At 42.8% G+C, this 9,570-nt stretch overlaps 1 pseudogene; it reads left to right on the forward strand.

Moving 5' to 3' along the window:
- Positions 1-7,034: 7,034 nt before the first annotated feature.
- On the forward strand, positions 7,035-8,549 carry LOC111973977 (uncharacterized; annotated as a pseudogene).
- Positions 8,550-9,570: the final 1,021 nt, after the last annotated feature.

Here is a 9,570-nt window from a genome sequence, read left to right on the forward strand (position 1 = left end):
AATTGAGCAATCGGGGGAGAAGGGCCTTGGTCAGGGAGGGGAGGCAACAAGAATCTTATGGTCACTCTAAGAGAGCTGCAGAGTTCCTCTGTGGAGATGGGAGAACCTTCCAGAAGGACAACCATCTCTGCCGCACTCCACCAATCAGGCCTTTATGGTAGAGTGGTCAGACGGAAGCCACTCCTCAGTAAAAGGTACATGACAGCCCGCTTGGAGTTTGCCAAAAGGCACTTAAAGGACTCTCAGACCATGAGAAACAAGATTCTCTGGTCTGATGAAACCAAGATTGAACTCTTTGGCTTGAATGCCAAGCGTCACGTCTGGAGGAAACCTGGCACCATCCCTACAGTGAAGCACGGTGGTGGCAGCATCATGCTGTGGGGATGTTTTTCAGCGGCAGGGACTGGGAGACTGGTCAGGATCAAGAGAAAGATGAACGGAGCAAAGTACAGAGAGATCCTTGATGAAAACCTGCTCCAGAGCGCTCAGGACAGTTCACCTTCCAACAGGACAACGACCCTAAGCACACAGTCAAGACAACGCTGGAGTGGCTTCAGGACAAGTCTCTGAATGTCCTTGAGTGGCCCAGCCAGAGTCCGGACTTGAACCTGATCAAACATCTCTGGAGACCTGAACATAGCTGTGCAGCAACGCTCCCCATCCAACCTGACAGAGCTTGAGAGGATCTGCAGAGAATAATGGGAGAAACTCCCCGAATACAGATGTGCCAAGCTTATAGCGTCATACCCAAGAAGACTCAAGGCTGTAATCGCTGCCAAAAGGTCCTTCAACAAAGTACTGAGTAAAGGGTCTGAATACTCATGTAAATGTGATATTTCATTTTTATATTTGTTATAAATTTCCAAACATTTCTAAAAACCTGTTTTTTCTTTGTCATTATGAGGTATTGTGCGTAGATGAGGGGGGGAAATGTTTTAATCAATTTTAGAATAAGGCTGTAACATAACAAAATGTGGATAAAGTCATGGGGTCTGAATACTTTCCTGAATGTACTGTAAGTGTTTAGCATTTCTGTGAAGCCACATAGTAGACTATTGAGTTCAAGAGCAGTAATCATAATGCAATGTACAGAGAAGGAATGGGTTAAAATAGTCAGACGTGTGACTCAGGAACAGGCCTGATGTTGATGTGGGAAAAGAAACACACAGTGAGTTCATTGATAGAGATAGTCTTGTGTTCTCCTCTTTACTCACATGTCTGTGGCTCCTTCTGCCTAGAGGCGTGTGTTTGTGCGTGCATTTGCGTGCAGATCAGATTAGAATTACCTGGTGTTTGTGATTTGTCAGTCTTTATCGCTATGTAATCTGTGCTGTCATGCTGCTGTAAACTCTTTGTGTGTATATGAGTCATTAACCTTTGTCCTGGCATATTATCAGTTGACTGATCTTAAATCAAATCAAATAGTCACGTACACAGATTTGCAGGTGTTATAGCAAGTGCAGTAGAATGCTTATGTTACTAGCTCCAACTGTGCAGTAGAATGTCTGACAAATACACAAATAATCCCCCAAAATTAACAAGAAATCAAGAAATAACAATCCGAAGTAGATATATTAGAGTGAGCACACATGAGAATCCAGAATTTTCACTGAGTGCACAAAACATTAGGAACACCATCCTAATATCGAGTTTTGGCCCTCAGAACAGCCTCAATCTCCATAAAATGGACTATACAAGGTGTCGAAAGCTTCTTTTGTCTTGCCCATTCACCCTATGAATGGCACACACACAATCCACGTCTCAATAGTCTTAAGGCTTAAAAATCCTTTAACCTGCTTCCTCCCCTTCATCTACACTGATTGAAGTGGATTTAACAAGTGACATCAATAAGAGATCTTAGACTGACCAGGTGAATCCAGGTGAAAGTTCTCATGGAAAGAGCAGGTGTTCTTAATGTTTGGTACACTCAGTGTAAATGTTTTCCATTGTGATCAGGTATTCAGTTTTATGGAGAGTTGCTAGAAGTTCCCCCAAAATGCTTTCGTTGCCTTAATTGTGATGGTAAGGATTGGGGGTAGAGTAATCTGATCCTTGATCTGTGGTTACTGGCAATTTCTACCATAAGCATTCAGTGTAGTGGGGTTGTGACTTTGAGCACTGAGCAGGCTTTGTGGTCCATATGGGTGCAGTGACACAGTGCTGCCTCTGGAGGGGGCCCAAGCCTGCCTAGAGAAGTTGAAGGAGAGTCTATATACTGGAGAGAGGGGCTAAAACCCAAATCCCCCCCTTCCCCTTCTCGTCACCCCTCGGCCCTACATTTGAGCGTACACGTGTGCCTCCACCACTTGAACAAGTGTCCCAAAGCTGAGGGAGTGACAATTTTGATTGTAGGGTCTAATTAGACCCTCGGACACTTCGACTGAGAGGCTGCAATGCTGCAGGCTTCAGAGCGAAGTGCTATCCCGACACGCACTGCGATATGTTTGTAATTTGCACGATTTCATCAAAAGAATGGAGAGGTGGGCTTAATTATATTCCATTTGCATTTGTTTGTCTGATTTTGAGACTTGACACATAATGTAACAGATGAAGTTCTTCCCAAATTAAATGTTCACCTGTTACTGAGGTTAATATCTTGTAAAACGACAGACGGGATTTGTTCATTTGAATTTGTATTATTTAAAAGTGGAACATGAATTCCATCATTCAAGTCAGGAAGGTGTCCTGAAGTTGATGTTTTTTTTTACCCTATCCCCTTGGAGTTTTGTCAGCAACATGTAACAATTGAGGGCCCTCCGAGCAAGTTGGTAGGGGCGAGGTTAGGGGGTGGTTTGGGATTCATAAGAGATTACTGAGCTCCTGCATGCAGAGCAGACACCATCCCACCTGTCTCTATGGCATAGCCCCCATGGGGTGGCCTGCTCTGCACTGTCATTGAGAAGGTGAGGCAGTCTTGAAATGTCTCCATTATACAGTGTCTTTTAAAAAGTATCTAATCTCGGAAACCCAGAACTAAAATCTGTCAACGAGAGATTAAACAGTCTCCATTATGTTTATGTACTGTATGTAGCCCCAGGGGACCAGTATTGACTATATAGCACTGATCTTTATTATCATCATTGAAGCTATGGAAAGAAAAAAGGAAGGAGCACTGCTTGAGGGCCAGTTTCCCAGACACAGATTAGTCCTTGTCCTGGACTAAAAAGTGCTTTCAATGGAGAATCTCCTTTGTGAATGCTTTTTAGTCCAGGTCTAGGCTTAATTAGTGTCTGGGAAACTGTCCCTTAAAGAACCGTGAGGAGAACCGTGTGGCCTTGTGCCAAGCAAGAGAGAAGCTTGACTATATGTCACAACTACTTTATTAAGGAAAAATGTACTCACTATAACTGTGAAATCTGGTTGGCCCACCTAGCTATCTTAAGATGAATGCACTAACTGAAAGTCACTCTGGATAAGAGTGTCTGTTATATAACTAGAATTGAAACATTTTAATATAATATGACAGCAGATGACCACAATCGCAAAGAGGAGGACAATCCTGACCCATAATGGTCAGTATACAAACTACAATGCTGATTTCCATCCCATGAAAATGTCTTTGACTTACTGTAGCTTCCTTTCCAGCCATGGAATCTTCCTTATTCAAACTTGTTCTTAGAGCATCTCTGCCTCAAGGGCAGAACAAATGTGGTTGTGTTTAGGCAAGAAGTCCCAATTGGTTAGGGTTGAGGCTAAGGTTAGTGTTGAACAGTGATATGGACATGAAGCTACAGTTAGGATTAGAGTTGAGGCTAGGATAAGGGTTGAACCAGGATATGGACATGAAGCTACAGTTAGGATTAGAGTTGAGGCTAGGATAAGGGTTGAACCAGGATATGGACATGAAGCTACGGTTAGGATTGGAGTTGAGGCTAGGATAAGGGTTGAACCAGGATATGGACATGAAGCTAAGGTTAGGATTGGAGTTGAGGCTAGGATAAGGGTTGAACCAGGATATGGACATGAAGCTACGGTTAGGCTAAGGGTTGCGGTAAGTTTTCGAACCAACAACCTTTTGAATGGAAACCTGTGTGGAAGCACTAAAGAGACCATAGCTAACCCCTATATTACATAGTACCCTTTAGATACAGTGGGGCAAAAAAAGTATTTAGTCAGCCACCAATTGTGCAAGTTCTCCCACTTAAAAAGATGAGAGAGGCCTGTAATTTTCATCATAGGTACACTTCAACTATGACAGACAAAATGAGAAAAAAAAATCCAGAAAATCACATTGTACGATTTTTAATGAATTTATTTGCAAATTATGGTGGAAAATAAGTATTTGGTCAATAACAAAAGTTTATCTCAATACTTTGTCATTGCCAACAAAGGGTATATAACAGAGGTCAAACGTTTTCTGTAAGTCTTTCACAAGGTTTTCACACACGTGTGCTGCGTATTTGGACCTCATTTCATGAGCCCAGATACTCCATTCCTCTAGAGCAGTGAGTTTTGGGGCTGTTGCTGGAGACACGGACTTTCCAACTCCCTCCAAAATTTTACTATGGGTTGAGATCTGGAGACTGGCTAGGCCACTCCATGACCTTGAAATGCTTCTACGAAGCCACTCCTTCGTTGCCTGGGCGGTGTGTTTGGGTCATTGTCATGCTGAAAGACCCAGCCACGTTTCATCTTCAATGCCCTTGCTGATGAAGGAGGTTTTCACTCAAAATCTCACGATACATGGCCCCATTCATTCTTTCCTTTACACAAATCAGTCGTCCTGATCCCTTTGCAGAAAAACAAGCCCCAAAGCATGATGTTTCCACCCCCATGCTTCACAGTAGGTATGGTGTTCTTTTGGATGCAACTCAGCATTCTTTGTCCCCAAACACGACGAGTTGAGTTTTTACCAAAAAGTTCTGTTTTGGTTTCATCTGACCATATGACATTCTCCAATCTTCTTCTGGATCATCCAAATGCTCTCTAGCAAACTTCAGACGGCCTGGACATGTGTCCCCTGCTTAAGCCAGTACGTCTGGCACTGCAGGATTTGAGTCCCTGGCGGCGTAGTGTTACTGATGGTAGGCTTTGTTACTTTGGTCCAGCTCTCTTGCAGGTCATTCACTAGGTCCCCCTGTGTGGTTCTGGGATTTTTGCTCACCGTTCTTGTGATCATTTTGACCCCCCGGGTGAGATCTTGCGTGGAGCCCCAGATCGAGGGAGATTATCAGTGGTCTTGTATGTCTTCCATTTCCTAATAATTGCTCCCACAGTTGATTTCTTCAAACCAAGCTGCTTACCTATTGCAGATTCAGTCTTCCCAGCCTGGTGCAGGTCTACAATTTTGTTTCTGGTGTCCTTTGATAGCTCTTTTTGTCTGGCCATAGTGGAGTTTGGAGTGTGACTGTTTGAGGTTGTGGACAGGTCTTTTATACTGATACAAAGTTCAAACAGGTGCCATTAATACAGGTAACGAGTGTGAGGACAGAGGAGCCTTCTTAAAGAAGAAGTGTACAGGTCTGTGAGAGCCAGAAATCTTGCTTGTTGTAGGTGACCAAATACTTATTTTCCACCATAATTGCAAATAAATTCATTAAAATCGTACAATGTGATTTTCTGGATTTTTTTCTCTCATTTTGTCTGTCATAGTTGAAGTGTACCTATGATGAAAATTTACAGGCTCTCTCATCTTTTTAAGTGGGAGAACTTGCACAATTGGTGGCTGACTAAATACTTTTTTGCCCCACTGTATGGGACAAATTAAATGGATATGGTGCCTCTTGTTATTGAGTGAATGATGTTCTGTACACAGGTGGACCCATTCGATGAGCATGCATCTAATGTGCTTTTGCTACAGGTGACACTGAGGGAATGTGAGATTACCCGGAAGGCTTTGGACTGTATCAGAGTCGTTCCAGCCCTTCTCTCTCTTGGTAATGTGTGTGTGTGTGTGTGGTGTGTGTGTGTGGTGTGTGTGTGTTGTGTGGTGTGTGTTGGGTGTGTGTGTGTGTGTGTGTGTGTGTGTGTGTGTGTGTGTGTGTGTGTGTCTGTGTGTGTGTGTGTGTGTGTGTTGTGTGTGGTCACTACTACGTATGTTGACCTATGTGTCTCTGTTTCTATTTGTGTAACAACATGATATGTAAACTGCAGATCTTTCTGTAGTGTGATCGAGTACAGCAGGGTTGGGCTCAATTCAAATTGAAGTCAGTCAATTCAGGTAGTAAACTGAAATTCCAATTAATTCAAAAAAAATGTTGCTTTTATTTCAATTACTTCCGAAAAGGAGAAGCTATTAATTTCAAAAGTTGTTAATTTTTGTCATTTTAAATTAAATCACTTACTGAATTGAAAGACTTATTCAGACCCCTTCCCTTTTTCCACATTTTGTTATGTTACAGCCTTATTCTAAAATTGATTAAATACACATTTTTCTTCATCCAATCTACACACAATACCAAATAATGACAAAGCAAAAACAGGTTTTTTATACATTTTAGCAAATGTATTAAAAATAAAAAACAGAAATACCTTATTTACATAAGTCCAGGATCTACAACCCCTACAAGTCAGCTGAACTGCATTACGCAGTTACAGTGGCATTCATATGTCAATAAGATCCTGGGAAAATTAACATTACAAAGAGTTTTTATGATAGTATACAGTACATTCGGAAAGTATTCAGACGCCTTGATTTCCCCACATTTTGTTACGTTACAGCCTTATCCCCCCCCCCCCCCCTCCCCTCATCAATCTACACACAATAGCCGACAATGACAAAGCCAAAACATGTTTTTAGAAAATAAAAAACAGATATACCTTATTTACTTAAGTATTCAGACCCTTTGCTATGAGACTTGAAATTGAGCTCAGGTGCATCCTATTTCCATTGATCATCCTTTGAGATGTTTATACAAATTGATTGGAGTCCACCTGTGGTAAATTCAATTGATTGGACATGATTTGGAAAGGCACACACATGGTCCCACAGTTGACAGTGCATGTCAGAGTAAAAACCAAGCCATGAGGTCGAAGGAATTGTCCGTAGAGATCTGAGACAGGATTGTGCAGCTTCGAAGGTCTTCAAGAACACCATGGCCTCAATCATTCTTAAATGGAAGAAGTTTGGAACCACCAAGACTCTTCCTAGAGCTAAAACAGGTGAGAGAGGAGAATGGGAAAGTCGTGGAGAACTACACTTCAGAGAGGACAATGAGGAAGAAATACTACAACATGGTGGAAGACATGAAATGTAGTTATCCATCATTGGGACCAACTAGGTTTGAACACAGGTCTTCTACGTGCCCAAAGACTATTTCAGTTGAGCTTAAGCTTAGGCGCAATTTCAGTACTGTACAGTGTGGGGTCGCTTGACCTTTGCGGTTGCTTTGTCGTGGTGCAGATTACATGTTGGTGTTCTGTCAGATACGATCAATGAGCCAGGCCAAGCCAGCTCAGGGAGGGGCCATTGCCGTGGAGCATCTGGACGATTACTCTGTTACCGTGGAAACGCCAAGGGGGCCAAGAGAGTTCCGAATCGACCGGGTATTCAGCGGTGAGAGCTCCCAGGAAGATGTGTTCCAAAACACCAACATGTGATGCTGCCAATCTTAACATCCTTTTATTGGTTAAAAGTGAACTAAAGGAAACAAGAAAGGAGGAAAGCCTCTGCCAAAGCCCATCCCTAACCCCTTTACCCCTATCGCAGATTCAGCAAGTCTGTCACGAAATACAGCACTGAGCACTGGGATTGCTTGAGCGTAATCAGGGGTTGAATGGGTTCAGTTGAGGTGGTGGAACTGGAAATGTACTCAAAGGTATTTTTTCAATTGAGAATTTTGTTCTTCTTGTACGCACCGTTGTTTAACTAAACCCAACCTCCTGCTCTTGATTGTTGCCAATGTTTTCGCTGGCCCACAGTAGCTCGAGGACATTAAGCATACCTGTTTGAACCAGTCATGTTTCCAGCCTGATCCAGTCAGCCATCGACGGCTACAACGTGTGTATCATTGCGTACATTCAGACAGGCTCCGGAAAGACATTCACCATGGTGGGTGACAGAGACCAGAGAAGCCCAGGCATCATGCATGCTGAGAGCATTCAGCGCCATATTTGACATCCTCCAGGAGAATGCCCCCAAGTTTGACTTTAAGGTGAGGGCTAAGAAGTCTCACTGAGCGAGGAGAAACTATTTGCCTATTGTTCATCAGCAACAAGAAGCAAATACACCTTATAGTAAACATAAAAAGACATCCATCTAATTTTTTCTCCTCTCCCCTGTCCTCTCTCCTTTTTTCTCCTCTCCCCTCTCCTTTCCCCCCCTCTTTTCTCCTTTCTCCTCTCCTCTTCGTGCTACTCTCTCCCTACATGTTGGAGCTGTATAATGACTGGCTCCAGGACCTCTTTGTGAGTGGACCAAGGTCCTGAGTAGGCGGGTGGAGATTAAGAGGAACAGAAAGGGGCTTGTGTTTGCCCAGGGAGCAGAGACAAAGGAGGTCCCCAGCGCCGGGGAGCTCTTCACCATGTTTCAGCAGGCCTGCGCCAACCGCCATATCGCAGCCACCAGTACACCCAAACGCCCGCGCCCCATTTCAAAGGGGCCCTATTAAATTGGTTTAGTCAGAGTGAGTGAATAGTAGGTACATCATTACAGACCCGGGCTCAGAGAGGGATAGCTGCCAATCAAGGCATACGTAAAAGGAGATCGGGGGTCTTAGCACAATGACTGGCTCTTTAATGTACTTCAGGGGTTAATGTGACAACCCTGATACCACCCTTCTTAATTCAACCTCATGTCATGATGCAGTTTTGCAGATAAAATATGATACAATCAGAAAATAGGAATAAAGTAAACAGGAAATAAATATATATAAAGTACCAGTCAAAAGTTGACACACCTACTCATTACAGGGTTTTCTTTATTTGTACTATTTTCTACATTGTAGAATAATAGTGAAGACATCAAAACTATGAAATAACACATTTTGAAACATGTAGTAACCAATAAAGTGTTAAACAAATCAAAATATATTTAATATTTGAGATTCTTCAAAGTAGCCACCTTTTGCCTTGATGACAGCTTTGCACACTCTCTTCAGTTATCCCGGGGAAGCTCTAGCAGGGCAGAAATTTGACGAACTGACTTGTTGGAAAGGTGGCATTGTCACGTTCCTGACCTTGTTTTCCTTTTGTATAGTTGTGTTTAGTGGGTCAGGACGTGAGCTGGGTGGGCAGTCTGTGTTGTTTGTTCTATGTTAAGTGTCAGTGTTAATTGACCTTGTATGGCTCTCAATCAGAGGCAGGTGTTTGACGTTTTCCTCTGATTGAGAACCATATATAGGTAGGTTGTTTCACATTGTTTGTTGTGGGTGGTTGTCTTCCGTGTCTGTGTATGTCGCACCACACGGGACTGTTTCGTTTTCGTTCGTGTATGTAGTCTGTTCCTGTTCGTGCGTTCTTCGTATATTGTAAGTTCGTTTGTTCAGGTCTGTTGACTTCGTTTATTATTTTGTAATTTCTCAAGTGTTCTTCGTGTTTCGTCTTTGTTTAAATAAATCATTATGTATTCATCACCCGCTGCGCCTTGGTCCAATCTCTCACCTAAAGACGACCGTTACAGGCATCCTATGA

This window comes from Salvelinus sp. IW2-2015, linkage group LG15 (assembly GCF_002910315.2).
Source record: "Salvelinus sp. IW2-2015 linkage group LG15, ASM291031v2, whole genome shotgun sequence".
NCBI classification, from domain to species: Eukaryota; Metazoa; Chordata; class Actinopteri; order Salmoniformes; family Salmonidae; genus Salvelinus; species Salvelinus sp. IW2-2015.